Raw genomic sequence first — 16,642 nt, 5'->3', positions numbered from 1 at the left:
ACTGAATAAATTGAATTCAGAGATTAGATAATCTATTAAGGTTATACAGCTTCTAAGTGACAAAGTTAGTGTGTAGGGTAATGGTGACAACAACAACAAAAATTTTTTTAATTAAAGGGAGATGCAAAAGGAACCAGACCTAGAATTTGAGACAAAATTGTCAGGATCTGTATCAAGAAATAAGGTGTTAAATATATTCTTGAAAATATTCCCTGCCAGCTAAAGAGGTCTGTGCTTGTTTGATGTGTGCATAGTTCAAGGTGAGTAAGTCTAAAGCAGGGCTTGTTCAGAGAGACACATGCTTGAGTGATATTCATCATGGCCCCTAGGCCATAAGAAGAAAGTCACCTATGTGGTGACAAATGTGACAAGTTTAAGCTTTGTGTTTACCAGCAAAGGAAGCAATTAAACCATGTATTTCTTTAGAGAAAATATCTGTTTTGTTACTCAGGTCCTTTTAAGTATTTGCTGAAAAATCATTTCTAGTGTTTGTAGTGTTAATAATTGAGGTCTTGCCATATTGTAGTTTTGTCTTTTTAATTCAGTGGTTAATAAAGAGTTGCATGGCTCATTACAGTATATGAAAGGACATCATATTTCAGCCTAATTTAGACCTAAATGGGTAGCGTGTATAGTATAAATTTCCAAATATAAATTTATGGGAATTTATAGACATTCATTTTATCTGGCATCCATATGTATGGAGCTATCCTAATACTTTAATACTGAGATGATCACTATAAATGCCTGAAAAGTTTCTTGAGAAAAATACTTAGATATGAATCCTATTTTTAACTGCCTCATAAAATTGAGTATGTGTGTTCTAGAAACAATTTTGGTTACAGTATAGAGTCAAATCACACAAATAATATGGCAAAAATGAAAAATGGCATGTGTAGGTGGAAATTATTTCATCCTTAGACACAATTAGAATTAGAATCCATTCTAATGGAATCCATCCTTTAGAATCTTTACATTCTAGAGAGAAGAAACACCACAGCTGCGTGCTGCAAGGTTACTGACATTAAATCTTCCTTTAAAATTCAACAAACAAATAGAATAAACTGTCTCAGATTCTAGCCATTGTAGTAAGACTCATGTTTCCAGAGTTAGTCCAGACACCCACCTGGTTTCTGGCTCTCATATGGCACCCCAACACTTAACACTATCTTGTCCTTGACTCTAATATTTGCCGCTGGTATCTCAACTGTGAATATTTAATAAGTGTTTATTAAGTCCCAAGCACTAGGCTGATTATTTTCTTTAATTCTCACAGTGATCTTTTGTGGCAGACAATATTCCAGTTTCACAGATAAAGAAACTGATGCACAGAGCAACCTCAACTAATAGGTGTTATACCTTCGAATACAAGTAGATTGATTCTGGTGCTTCTTATTACTTGCCATTCTCTTGCTCTTGCCCCAGTCTGGGTACCAGACCACTTCCCAAGATTTTAGTGGGGCAGAAGTGGGGGAAGGGTGATGTGACCCCAGAGACTGTGCATGTTCATCACCGCACTGCTTTCCTCTTAAAACATTCTGACTGAGGAAATGAATGTTGAATTGCAGATGAAAACAGTAATAATAATGCTTGTGCACGAAATGCATCAAGAAATGTTGCAAGTAATAGTGAAAGTCTTTGATCTGCCACGCTGATGGCGGAAAAGCACCTGAGGTCAGGAAACAGGGCTGCCAGAGGTGGAAAATAACAGAAAAAGGGAAATGTATTATAATTGTTGCATGGTACTGCTACCCTCCCCCAACATGCTCATTCTCTAGGCTCTGGTGAAAGAATGAACCTTAGGAAAATATATTTGTACTAATCACCCAGCTCCTTGCCACAACGACTTGAACCAGAAATAGTAACCTGATCCTCACTGAACCAATCAAACTGTTGCTGGGGAATTTGAAATCGCAGCGCTGAGACTGACTGTCCCACCCCTACATCACAGAAGCCAAACCCCATGCCAACCAAAGACACTGGGGGAAAAAAAATATAAGTAGCAAACAAAGTTAGTTGGCAGAAAATGTTGAAAGACCATGTTATTCCATGAGAGATAGAGGGTAGTTACCATTCCCAACTTTCCATTTTTAAGACCAATTTTAAGGCAAACTGACTAGCTTATTTTTCTGTTCTTAGTTGTTGGTGAGATTCCCTTGTATCACTGCAACAATCACTCCTTCACTTATTCTAACTTCAGTGAGTTTCTCTCCCTTACTGCAAAGCAAGCCCTGACTAAGGACCTGGCAGTGGCAGCTCTTCTTTGTGTTACTGGGCATTAGCACTTTGGATAAAACCTACTTGATAAGTTAATCAGTGGATACCTCATGAGAACCTCCCAAGCAGAAGGCATGAAGCATATAGGCTGCATTGAAAACACAGATCCATCTGAGTATATTGGAGTTTGGAGAAATCTCACAGCTCACCTATACAGTCCAGGAGTTCCTTGTATGTGGGCCAGTAAAGTGTCAATAATATTAGAAGACTAACAGAGTTAACTGTTTATTAGGTCAAATAAAGACTTTGGGGAACAAGGGGGAATCTACCATCATTTCACTTTTTTTAGTAACATTTTTGACTTTCAAAAAAGATGGGAAGGAGTCTCAAAGAACAGTCTTATAAACTGAATAAATTTTTCTTCACGAAAAACTCATTAGATTGTCCTTATTAATCTTGTTTTACCACTTCCTCTTTCCTTGTTAGTATGAGAACACTGCTTTTACTTAGCATGGCAATGTGCCCAATAAAAAAAGACTACATTTCCCAGACTCCCTTGCTATTAGGGGTGGCCGCGTAAAGAGGTTGTAGCCAGTGAGAGAGAAGTGGAAGCTGTCGGTTAGGACTTTCAGAAAGGTTTCTTGAAAGGCCGAAAGACAATAGACAAGGAGCTTTTTAGCTCTTTCCCTCTTTCTCTTTTTTCCTGCTGGAGGTCCAGTCACCTTGGACCATAAAGTACCTCAAGGACAGTGGTCATGGAATACGGACGGCAAAGGAAATAAAAGGACCCTGGGTCCCCAGTAATCATGGGAGTCACCTGGTTTTCCTAACTCTGGACTTTTTTTATTTTTTAAATAAATTTATTTATTTATTTATGGCTGCATTGGGTCTTTGTTGCTGTACGCGGACTTTCCCTAGTTGTGGCGAGCGGGGGTTACTCTTCGTTGAGGTGCGCCGGCTTCTGACTGCAGTGGCTCCTCTTGTTGCAGAGCACGGGCTCTAGGCACGCGGGCTTCAGTAGTTGTGGCATGTGGGCTCAGTAGTTGTGGCTCACGGGTTCTAGGGCGCAGGCTCAGTAGTTGTGGCACATGGGCTTAGCTGCTCTGCGGCATGTGGGATCTTCCTGGACCAGGACTTGAACCTGTGCCCCCTGCATTGGCAGGCGGATTCTTAACCACTGTACCACCAGGGAAGTTCTGCACTTCTTTCAGAACAAACAAAAATAAATCTGTTTTGTTTCTAAATAACTATTGTTATTTTATATTTTTTTAACATCTTTATTGGAGTATAATTGCTTTACAATAGTGTGTTAGTTTCTGCTTTATAACAAAGTGCATCAGCTATACATATACATATACCCCCATATCTCCTCCCTCTTGCGTCTCCCTCCCTCCCACCCTCCCTACCCCACTACTGTTACTTTAGGTCTTTCTTGCTAGCAGCTGAGTTCAGCTGAGGCACTATAGTAGGATCTGAGGTTACTGTGATGAAAAAAATAAAAGAAAGAGAAAAAATATATATCCCCTGCCCTTGTGAAGCTTAGTCTAGTGAAGGGGATCGTCCTTTAATTAATCCACATCTTCTCTGCCAGTAACATAGATGTTGTCAAAATGAGATAAACTCAAGACACTAGCATGTTTCATCCAAAAAAGGGGGTGGGGGGTCCTAAACCACCTCAAGAGACAGGAAGGCAGGAGACTCTTATCCGCTTACTAAAATCCTATAAATGTCGTAGAATGGAGAAACAACTTTATCATTTCGCAATCTCTGACACAGAATTCCCAGAAAACAAACGTTTGTTCTTTTTCTATTGATCAATGATATACCCTGTTTGGGAAAAAAAAAAAGAAAAAGAAAAAAAGATATGTATACAAGGGCAGTTTTCATCTGATTTTCTTTAGTTCAGTAAAAAATGCGTTCCTATTTAGAGCATGCATTCCCACTAATCATGGTGTGTTGTAACTAACATAGCACATTTTTATCGCCTGCAAAAAATAATAAATTACATTTTGAAATAAGCACATGGCTTAAAAATAATTTTCTTCTTAAGTATTTCATAATGATTCATTTAGCATGAAATTAATAGTAAAGAACTGCTAAGAATAAGCACTTTAAAAATAGCAAATGAAAAGAAATTCTGCACATTTATGATTTGATTAATTCTGGAAACTATTTAGTCAAAAATAAATAAGTTTTTTCCCATTCTTGTGTCAGTGTCAGATTGACCCTTTAATTGCCTAGCATTTCTCAGTAAGACTAGTTAACTGCATTTATTAATGTGCTACATTTAGGTTTCAATACACTCAAATCATACAATAAAACAGCTGCTGGTGAGTGGCGAAATGTGGAGATGTGGCTCAAAGGGTACAAACTTCCAGTTATAAGATGAGTGAGTTCTGGGGATCTAATGTACAGCGTAGTGACTGTAGTTAACAATACTGTATTATATACTTGAAAGTTGCAAAGAGAGTAAATCTTAAATGTTCTCATCAAAAAAAAAAAAAGGTAATTATGTGAGGTGATGGACCTAACCCTATTGTAATCATTTCACAATATACGCATGTATCAAATCATCACATTGTATGCTTTAACTTATACAATGTTATATGTCAATTATAATTCAATAATGCTAGAAAAAAACCTGCTGCATGATAAAGGAAAAAAACCCAAACATGACACCAACATGTATATATAAAGTATAGTATTATACTATATAGTATAATATATACATATATGTATATATTATACTATATACATGTATATAGTATAATATATATGTATAATATATGCATATATATAATACATATATATATATATATAGCTTTCATTCCTCAAGATCCAAGATCTATAAAGGTGAGTGGGAGAAACTAACATTTAATGAGCACCTATTATGTCAGGCATTTTTTTACGCATGTAACGTTTATTATCTCATTTGATTACTTTCTCTGGCATAATCTCATCACATGTAAGTATAATTTTTTAAAAATGTCACTCCCATTTTTCATGTAAGCCAGTAGAGACAATGTACCAGGAATAATCATTTTAACTGTAAAAAAAAAATCATGACTGCAAGTGACAGAGCATCATCTTCAGTCTCACTGGGGCTTGATTTCACAACTTCCTTAAATGTCTTAGATCTCTTTTCTTCTCACACTTGCAGACACCTGTCTTTGCCTTGCTCCCTGGCTTCATGTGCATATATCTTAGCTCCCAACAAGGCCACAGTCATCTTAGGGGCTGAAACCAGGTCCTCTTCTTCTGTATCTCTTGAGGGTCTAGCAAAATATTGGGCCAGAAAGAATAAGCAAGCACCCTGAAGTTTGCGTCTTGCCAACAGACTTGTTTTGTTTACCTTGAAGGCTGTTTGAGAAAAAAATTGATTGAAAACATTTAGAAATCAGAGGATCTCACAAAAAATTCTCTACATCCCACTTTTCTTCTAAAAATGGAAAATATGGGCACCCTGGGCCAGCGTTTCTGCCTGGGAACCATCACCTGTAGTTCAAGAGCAGTACCTCCTGCAGATAGGCAGTGGTTCTCCAGTTGGGTAGCCTCCATCCAGCCCCAGACTGACCCCAATAAGTGCTTGACTTTGGGATTCCTGTACTAGACATGCCATAGAAATCTTTAGTGATGTCCTAATAGTATTCCATCATTTTTCAAGTGTGGAACCTGCTTGCTAAACCCATGTTTGGCCCAGGATCTATTTGAGGGAATCTTCACAAAACATTTTTAATGTTTAAATTGTCCTCTAAGATCTGGCTAATCAAAGTGTAATCTGTGAACCTACAGCATTAACATCATCTGGGATCTTATTAAAAACTCTACTGAACCAGAATCTGCAGTTTAGCAACATACCCATGTGATGTGTATATGAAGTAAAATTTGAGAAGTACTCCTCTAGATGAAGTTCATGGCTAACCCTATCTCTCTCACACACACACACAAACACACACACACGCACACACGCACACACGCACAAACACCCCAAGGCCAGGCCAAATTCACTCATTTTTGTGTCATGGAAATAATACTTTTAAAATTACTAACAAGTCTTTCTCTTTTGCCTTTCTGAATGTAGAGTCAGAAGCATTCTTCTAAATGAATGGAAAGAGATTAAAATAAAAAAGAATATGAGGTAATGTCTCTAGGCTTAGGCCACGAAAATCCAATACATAGAATTTACCTATTATTCTTGATGACAGAAGGAGGAAACACTGTAAGAACAGTGAAAGAAAAGCACCACTCTTTTTAGCACTAAGAATTGAGGGAAGAATATAGAGGCAGGAGAGACCTTTGGTCCAGGGTCTGAGCATGTCCTACATGTCCTCCCTTCTCCAGAAAGGTGTATAGATTCCATAAAGCCCACATGAAGGCACAAGGGTTTTTTTGTCCTCACTCTTCTCTTAAAATCTGCTTCTGACAAAAGGACAGCACAATGTAAAAATGGACAAAGGACTTGAATAGATATCTTTCCAAAGATCTACAAATGGCCAATAAGCACATGAAAAGAGGTTCAACATCATCAGTCAACAGAGAAATGCAAATCAAAACCATTTCACACCAAATAGGATGGCTATTATAAAATAAAACAAAACAAAACAGAAAACAAGTGTTAGCGCTGATGTGGAGAAACTGGAACTCTCATACATTGTTTTTTAGAATATAAAATGGTTTAGCTGCTGTGGAAAACAGTTTGGCAGTTCCTCAAAAAGCTAAACATAGAACGACTATATGATCCAGCAATTCCCCTCCTAGGTATAGACCCAAAAGAATTGAAAACAGGGACTGAAACAGATATTTGTACACCAATGTTCATTGCACCATTAGTCTCAATAGCCAAATGGTGGAAACAACCTGTGTCCACCAACAGATGAATGGATGAACAAAATTAGGTATATGCCTACAATGGAATATAATATAGCCATAAAAAAGAATGAAGTTCTAATCCATGTTGCAACATGGATACATCTCGAGGACATTATGATGAGTGAAATTAGCCGGGCACACTAAAGGATAAATATTGTATGATTATACTTACACGAAATATTTAGAATAGGCAGATTTATAGAGGCAGAAAGTAGATTAGAGATGACCAGAGGCTGGGAAAAGGGAGTAATGAGGAGAAATTCTGTTTCAGATGTTGAAAAAGTTTTGGAAATTGTGGTGATGAATACTATGAATCAAATTAATGCTACTGAATCATATGCTTAAAATGGTTGAAATGACAAATTTTATATTATGTAATTTTTGCCACAATAAAAAGAATACTTTCTGCCTCTGGGGCTCCCCACAGTACTATGGGTGATTTGAAAGTTGATGGTCAGAGTGAGTGGACAGTAAATGGACCTCTGTCTGCTTAGCCCATAGGCTGGAAGGAATATGTGGCATAGACCCAGGTGTCTACAGTCAGTGAAGGTCAATGTGATGCCAAGTCAGGAGGGGTCACCTCAGACTGTGACCAGTCTGACAAAGAGACCAAACCAGAGGTGAATGACATCCAGGCAACCTGCAAACAGGACTAGAGCCATGGTCCCAGAGGTCAGAGAAGTCAAAGGACACCTCAACCAGACATCCCAACCCTTCTCTGTCACCATAAGAGGGTATAAGACACTCTACCACTCATATCTCAAGATATTATCTCAAGAGAAGAAAGGGGGAAGGGGCAAATGAGAAATACTTCTATCTGAGAAGGCTAAGCAACAGCTTAAGACACTGATACAATCTTTTTTTTTTTTTTTTTTTTTGCGGTATGCGGGCCTCTCACTGTTGTGGCCTCTCCCGTTGCGGAGCCCAGGCTCTGGACACGCAGGCTCAGCAGCCACGGCCCACGGGCCCAGCCGCTCCGTGGCACGTGGGATCCCCCGGACCGGGGCACAAACCCGTGTCCCCTGCATTGGCAGGCAGACTCTCAACCACTGTGCCACCAGGGAAGCCCCATATTACCTTTTAAATTTTAAAGAGTTGGGCCCGTGAGCCATGGGCTGCTGAGTCTGCGCTCCGCAACGGGAGAGGCCACAGCAGTGAGAGGCCTGTGTACCGCAAAAAAAAAAAAAAAAAGGTAATATGAGTTTATTTCAGAAACCATAAACTAGTAAGAAATAATAAAAATATAAGCAACTAATTCAAATTTTCTGTTTTATATCCATGAATCCATTAATTTTTTTCTCTTTTCCTGATTTCCACTGGATACTTTGAGATTTCTTCTGCTAGTTTAAGTTATGTAATATTTTTGTTCAGTAGTGGTTGTACTCATGTTTATCCCTATTGACTTCTTAAACTTTTCAACATTTGCATCTTCCCCTAAAAGTACTACTCAACTGCTACTACTCTAGTTCCAGGTATCACCGTCTCTCACCTGGATCACTACAAAGCATTGCTGTTGGATTTCTCTGCTTCCACCTTGTAGCTATACAGTCCTTTTAAAAGCCAAAATTGGCACTTCTCCACTGAACATCCTCCAGTGGCACCCTATTTGACTAAGGGAAAAAAAGTCAAACTCCATAGCTTGGCCTACAAAGGCGCACCGCATCTGAATTCTTGCTATTGATGTGGCATCATCTCCCTGTTAATCCCCCCTTAGCTCACTGGGCTTCAGTACATTGGCCTTTTTGCTCTTCTTCAAGCATGCTATGGAAGGTCCCACCTTGGGGCCTTTGCACTAGCTGTTGCTTCTTCTTTCTCTCACCTCTTTGATGTCTTTGCTCAAATGTTCCTTCTTAATGAGGTATACCCTGATCCTCCTATCTAAAATGGAAACAAAAACCAAAACAGAAAGCTCTCCCAGCACTCCCAATTCCCTTATCCTGCTCAATTTTTATTCTTTTTGACCAAAGCATCTCCTAACATATTATGTAATTTACTTATTTATTATGTTTATTGTTTATTTTCTGGATCCTCCAGAAAACATGTGAAGCCTTGAGGGCAGGGATCTTCTACTGGCTTGCTTACTGATATATCCTGAATACCCAGGCTGGCACAAAGCAGGCATTCAGTAAATATTGGTTGAATGAATGAATGAACGAATGAATAATGCTCTACTTTTCTTATGATTTATCTTCCAAATTTCTGTCTAATTGTCTTTTTCCTTTTAATTACTGGGTTATTTCTTCATCTTTATTTTCTGAATATTGGATTGAATTTTACATTTCTGCAATCATATTTCATTTTCAAAAGCTCTTTCTTGTTTTCTAAATGCTCCATATTTATAATCCCCAATTTTTATCATGGATACAATGTGTTCTCTTATTTTGAAGTTTTCTGGCATTGTCTTTTTCCTCTGTTTTCTTTTTTTTGTTTTTGTTTTCTATACTGAAAGATTTCTTCAAATTTATGATGAACTTTGTCTATTCATATTGAATACTGAGGCACTAAAAGCCCATTGGAAATTCCACATACCTGGTTGGATCCTGTCAATGGGTGGTCCTCAATGGATGGTGATAGGTGTCAGCCTGTCCTTTTTGCAGGGGAACCTAAAATATCAGTATCTATAGAATTTCGGGGAGGGGGCTGGTTAGTCTTCCAGTAGAGAAGCTCGTCCCTGGGAGCATACTCCTGACTGCCAGCGGTAAGGGACCTGAGCAGAATACAGGGGGCTGCAGTTCTCCCAGTTCAGAGTGTAGATTTTCACTGGAGTTTTCCAGTACAGAACTTTATCCCTGCCATAAGTTGGAGTGTAGCCACAAGATCAGAGTCCATGTGGTTCAATCTTCCTGTCTTCAGCCAGTGTAGGGGCAGGGTAATTCTCTAGCTGCACGGTGGGGAAGGGGAGGGATGCAGCTTGGGGGTCTATTTCTTGCCACCAATTTTACTCCTGCTTTTAACTCTGCACTGCACCCATGCTTCTGAAGTACCCAGCACCTCCAATTCCTGAGCCATCCCAGGGTTTAGTAGTGCAAACCTGCTCACTTCTGATCTTCTCAAAAGGTGGAGATTTTAGCTTCCAGTTTGCTAAGAAAGATGTCAGCCACTGATTTGCTTGCCAGCTTCCAAAATTTTATTAAGCTCTTGCCTCTGCTGTTGTCTATTCTGCTTTCTTTATTCTTATGGGTTTATGTCTGTTTAATTTATTTTGCCCTATTTTAGTGGGGTTCTGGGAGGGAGCAAAAATTAAATTATTTAATTGGAAGTGATTTGTGTTATGTCCAATATAAATATTATTTATGTAAAAATAAAAGAAAAAACACTTGCATTTTTCTTTTTGAGAGATTGTGTTTACATCAGGACACTGATTATCAAATGAAGCCAAGTTTTACTCCATATGTGCTTATCTGTGCAATACTATCTAAAAAGTATCTAATCTTTAAAGACATTTAAAAATGATGGGTGGAAGTATTGTAATTTTCCCCTCTATAACATGAATCATCTGTTCTGCTGGGACACTGTTTCCCAATATTTTTAAACTAATGTCTCTTTTGAACAAATATAAAACTTTTCATTTTCCCCAGTCCTTGCCATTTCTGATAAATTTATCTTAAGGGCCTAGAAGATATTTATTAAGCTTTATATTCTATATTTTGAATTATAAAAGTAAGGTTTTAGGGCTTCCCTGGTGGCACAGTGGTTGAGAGTCCGCCTGCCGATGCAGGGGACATGGGTTCGTGCCCTGGTCCGGGAAGATCCCACATGCCCCAGAGTGGCTGGGCCCGTGAACCATGGCCACTGAGCCTGCACGCCCGGAGCCTGTGCTCCGCAACGGGAGAGGCTACAACAGTGGGAGGCCAGCGTACCGCACACACACACAAAAAAAGTAAGGTTTTATTTATATTTCCAAATATAAAGTATTGAGTAAATATATGTATTCAAATCGTATTTTCTCATTTCTCCAGATTCTAATTAGTTCCCCCTGCTGGGGGTAGGAGGGAGGACAGGTGACTTAGCAAGTTGGTAAAACTATGTTTAGGATGATTTTAGAAGCAATATTTTTTCCCCTAATTCATTAGCATAACTATTCTGTGAAATTTCGGGCAAGGGGAAGAATTTTCAAGCAATGTATGTTTTAGACAATGATTTCCACCAAGGTCTATTGCCTTCCAGACTTGACTAAATCATTGTGATAACTAAACTGCTGGTATAATGTGAATTTAAGCTGACTAGGTTATCATGGAAAATTTATCATCTTCATCATGAGAAGCTACCTTAATAAAATTAAATGGACTGCATTTAACATCTCCTCCACAACCATGACAGTGGTTATTTCACCATTTTAATAACATATTTAACCACATTAAATTAATTAGTGGAAAAGGTATTTGTAAAATCCAACTATAGAAATATAAAGAATAGCACAAGTGAAAAAAGAAAAATTAATTAAAACAGACTTCATCAAAATTTAAAACTTTGTGTTTCAAATGATGCCATCAAGAAAGTGAAAAAACAACCCACAGAATGGGAGAAAATATTCACAAATCACATATCTGATGAGGGACATATCTAGAACGTATAAAGAATTCTTACAACTCAGTAATAAAATGATAAATAAACCAATATAAAAATCAGTAAATTATTTGAGTAGACATTTCTCTGAAGAAGATATACAAAGGTCCGATGAGCACATGAAAAGATTCTCAGCATCATCAATCAATAGAGAAACGCAAATCAAAACCACAATAAGCCACTACTTCATACTGACTAGGGTGGCTATAATATCAAATATGTGGAGAAACTTGAACTCTCACACATCACTGGTGGGGATGTGAAATGTACAGCCACTTTGGAAAAAGAATTTGGTAGTTCCTCAAAACGTTAAAATGGAGTTACCCTATTATATGACCCATCAGTTCCACTTCTAGGTATATATCTCAAAGAACTGAAAACATATGACCACACAAAACCTTGTACATAAATGTTCATAGCAGTATTACTCATAATCGTCAAAACATGGAAACAATCCAAATGTCTATCAACCGATGAATGGATAAACAAATGCGGCATATCTATACAAAGGAATATTATTCATCCATAAAAAGAAATGAAGTACTGATATCCTGCTACAATGTGTGTGAACCTTGAAGGCATTATGCTAAGTGAAAGAAGCCAGACACAAAAGACCACATATTGTATCATTCCATTCATGTCCAGAAGGGCAAATCCACAGAGACAGAAAACAGATTAATGCTTACTAGGGGCTGGGATGAGGGGGAATGGGCAATGATTGTTAATGATTATGGGGTATCTTTTGGGGGTGATAAAAATGGTCTAGAATTAAATAGTGGTGAGTGCTGTGTAAGATTGTGACTATACTAAAAATCACTGACTTGCACACTTTTAAAGGGTGAATTTTATGGCAGGTGACTCATTTCAATAAAGCTATTATTAAAAAGCAATTTCCCTAATTATTTAAAAATAAAATCTCTGATCTACCAGGTAGTTGTTGGAATCAAGATATAACAAGGCCCACACAATTCATTTGGTTGATAAATCTCTTAAGGCTCTTTTAAAATCCATCCATTTCCCTTCTCTTTTTCATGCCACTGATTTGTTGAAACAATCCCTTAATTAATACATCAGATTACTGTTTTGCTTGTGTTGCAGTTGTAGGATGGTGTAATGGTGAATTTCCTTTATTTAAAATTTTCTCTCAGCCCCTTTAATGTTCCATTTTCATTCTAGAAGAAATAAGCCTCGTTCCCTGTTATGGGAAACTTCCGAGCTTTCAGAGACTTAGATCCTCATTAGCCTGCCTCTCTCCACATCCCCCACAATCATCCCCTCGACCTCCCTCGTTGCTGACCTCGGCCTGTTCTCCATTACCCTTCAGCCCAGCCTGGCCTCCCCAGGGTGGCACACAGAATTGCAACTCCAGATGTGGACTGACCAGGGACGCGCCTATTGGGATGGTTATTTCCCTTGATCTGGACGCCATCCTTTAGTTAATATAAATTAAGTTCTCATTAGTTAGTTCATTTATCAGCTCACATTCTTGGCTTATTTTCCCCTTGAAATCAACTGAAACACCTAGAATGTGTTTGCATGTGTGTGTCTGTTTTCTCATATAAACTTATGCCAGGCTGTGTACTTTACAGTGGGATATTTTAACCTAAAGGCAGGTTTTTATTTTTACTTCTGTGCATTAAATTTCATTTTGTTGATTTTTGTCCATCTCTACAATCTTTAGAGATCCTTTGAATCGTGAGTTTTACATACTTTACAAATCTGAGAAGCACATTTCTCTGTTGCAAGGTCAAATACAGAGCCCTAGAGCTTTCCTTTAAAGGCCTTCTTTCCCATATAACATTGATACATTGCCTCTTTGACCTCTTAGGTTTAATCAACTATAAATCCACCAGACTGTACCATTTCCCAGGCCTTAATTCTCCATGTGCTCTACAATAGTATCATGAAAGACTTTGAGAAGTGCTTATCTGAAACCAAGAAACTGTTCATTTATTTCCAGACTCATTTCATTTTTCCTTACCTTTCATTGCAGCTCACTAAACAGTAAAGTGTTTCCTTGATCTCAAGAACGAAATGAGTCCCCAAATTGCAAGACTAGATTGTTTTGCTGAAAATTTTGATAACTACATTATTCTGCTCACAAATCCATAATCTCTAATCTTTGAAACTAGTCTTTAAAAAATATTATCACTAAGTTGTTTTAACAGAACTCTGCCTTAATGAATATTTCCCTTCTTTTACCTTGTTAGTCTGAATTTTGTCTTATCTGGATAACATGTTGGACAAAATATTCATTGACTTCAGTATTTTGTTTTGAGGAGAATACTTTCTAATTTTAAGAAATTTCTTGAGAGTATCATATTTATTTAAGCTCTCTTAAATGTGTCTTATGATGACTACCATATGTATATAGTAATATCTTAACTGCTTATTCATTTTGACATCCTTTGTAGGCAACAGCATGCTTAAATCTATATACTACTCTACAGAAAATCAGAATGCAAAAAGTAACTGCTGATAACAGCCACGAACGCAGTGAATTCGATGAGGTAGGCTGAGAGACTCAGAGACTTCTTTCTGTCAGGTTCTGAAAGAAAACCCCACACTCCCATAGCTCATAAATGATAGGCATTTATGAGACATCCACAAACTGTGAATGGCTGGAGAGTCTTTCCATGACTGGTGCTCTTGCAGGACCACATTAGGCTCTGCATCTGAACTGGCCACATTCGGTGATGTGGATGTGGACAGGTGAGCTTGATGTTCTGCCATTTTTACTATCAATCATCCAAAAAACATTTGCACTCGGGAAATACTGGTCAGTTTAGGATTGCAAGGAAATGGCAGTTCCCTCTGCTTGATGAGGTGATCCACTATAGGAAGATCTCACATTTTTTTTCAACCATTCCAAATGGAAAACAGCCAAGCTCTGGACAGCAGCACATGGTTTGGTCTCTGCAAGATGCAAACCTGATCCTGCTCAGAGAATATTTTTCCTGCTAAAAGAGTAAACAAAGCAGTAAATAAAGCAAACATTCTGTAGGAATCCTATGTGGAGAGTGTGGGGAAGGCTGCTCTGTCAGAGCCGACATTTCAAGAAACATCTTCAGCCTGAAGGAGACTTATGGCTTTTGCGTTATTCAGCCCAGTAATAGGTATACTGTGCTTTAGGGAAACATTCTAAATGTAACCATATTAATGGAGCTCATAACTTTACTAGTAGATTAATGAGGATCTGAAAGATAGGGTAAGTCTGATCTGGATAATGTGTGATTAATGTTTGTGATGTAATAAGGAAGCCCCAATTAGGAAACTACAGGGGAAAAAAACCTCAACAGGCTTTTTCACTTAACCAAAGCTTTCTACCATCTAAAGAAATTTTGCAGTGTCATTTAATAAGCTTTATGGACTCAGGACATAAAGTCAGAGGAAAGCCTATTAAATGTTGAATCAAGAGTAAGCAATGTAATGATCCACTGAGACTTCATATCTTTCCTTATGAAAATTCCGACATCAGAACAAATTACTGTGAAAAATATGATTTGAGGTTATAATAATAAACTGGCCTATGTTTGTGATATTTCAAGTACACTTTATACTCAGTTCTTTTAAGAATATGGGAAACATACAGCATCATTTTCAAGTGGACATTCACCTACAGTCCAATTTTCACTCTCATTATGACTTTTAATAAATTCATCCAAAGTATTAAGGACAAAAACAAACACTCCCATCTTTAAAGTGAATTTTATACCCCCTTTTCTTTGAGCCAATAAAAACATTTTAGGATGCCAGATATTAGTAATAGCTTTCCCTACATACATAGCATATTTATGTCAAATTATTCTTTTGTATTGGAAGAACATTCTAGAAATAAAAACCTAAAGAAACTTTAAACTACTATGCACATATATATACAATACGAGAGACATCTTCTTACTAAAAAATATATATATGAAACAATTATACAGTCTTTTAAATGATACTGGTGAAATCCTTTTTTGCATCCTACTTAGTGGTTTCTGGAGGTTAATGACCAGATTCTAGAGGTTAATGACCATCTGAGGAGGATCAATGAGCTAAGGCTTCGTCAGAACTATTAACCTCAACCAATCATTAGTTGCTAGAAATGTCTTGGGTCTGGGAGGTTAGCTATAGTACAAGATAAAGGAGAAGGAACTATAAGCTCCTAATATCATCTTTATACACTATGCCCTTTAATTTGGAATGTATATGGCAATTATTGTTTTATACATTGGCCGATCAGATGATTTAAATCACCATTCAGTATTCTGTCCAACAGTGCTATAATTAAAGGCCCTGGATTTTAAAAGGAAATAAAGTCTATTAACTTCTATCTATTTCAGTTGCTTATGATTTTTATATCCCTTGCCAGAGTTAGTTTTGTATTTTTTCTTAGCATCTTTGTACAGGGGTTTTTATCTCTTAAAAAAGTATACCTATTTGTTAATCAATTCACTGGAAGGTAATCAGTACTCAAAATGATCTAGAACAAAGTCAAGAAGGCTTCTCAAAACACTGCAATTGGGCTTCCCTGGTGGCGCAGTGGTTGAGAGTCCGCCTGCCGATGCAGGGGACACGCGTTCGTGCCCCGGTCCGGGAAAATCCCACATGCCACAGAGCAGCTGGGCCCGTGAGCCATGGCCACTGAGCCTGCGCGTCCGGAGCCTGTGCTCCGCAACGGGAGAGTCCACAACAGTGGGAGGCCCGCGTACCGCAAAACAAACAAACAAAAACAAACACTGCAATTTAAGCAACCACCTGCATTTCTCAGGTCCCAGAGAACTCTCTCTGAATCTTTCAATTTCACACTTATCACTGAATGTTTTGTATTGGGCAGGGAAAACATCTTAGGTGTCTATGCAGTGTCTATTTTGTTTTTAGCACATGGAAGTCCCCCCAAAACATGTATTGATTTGACTGTATACATGTGAACCAAGTCTCTGTATATGCATCTTTAAACACAGTAGCTATTCTTATTTTCAAATACTCATGCTATACATGATTA

Source organism: Mesoplodon bidens (genome assembly GCF_964165515.1).
Source record: "Mesoplodon bidens genome assembly, chromosome: 6".
NCBI classification, from domain to species: domain Eukaryota; kingdom Metazoa; phylum Chordata; class Mammalia; order Artiodactyla; family Ziphiidae; genus Mesoplodon; species Mesoplodon bidens.
The sequence above is the reverse complement of the archived record's forward strand: the minus strand, read 5'-3'. Positions refer to the sequence as shown.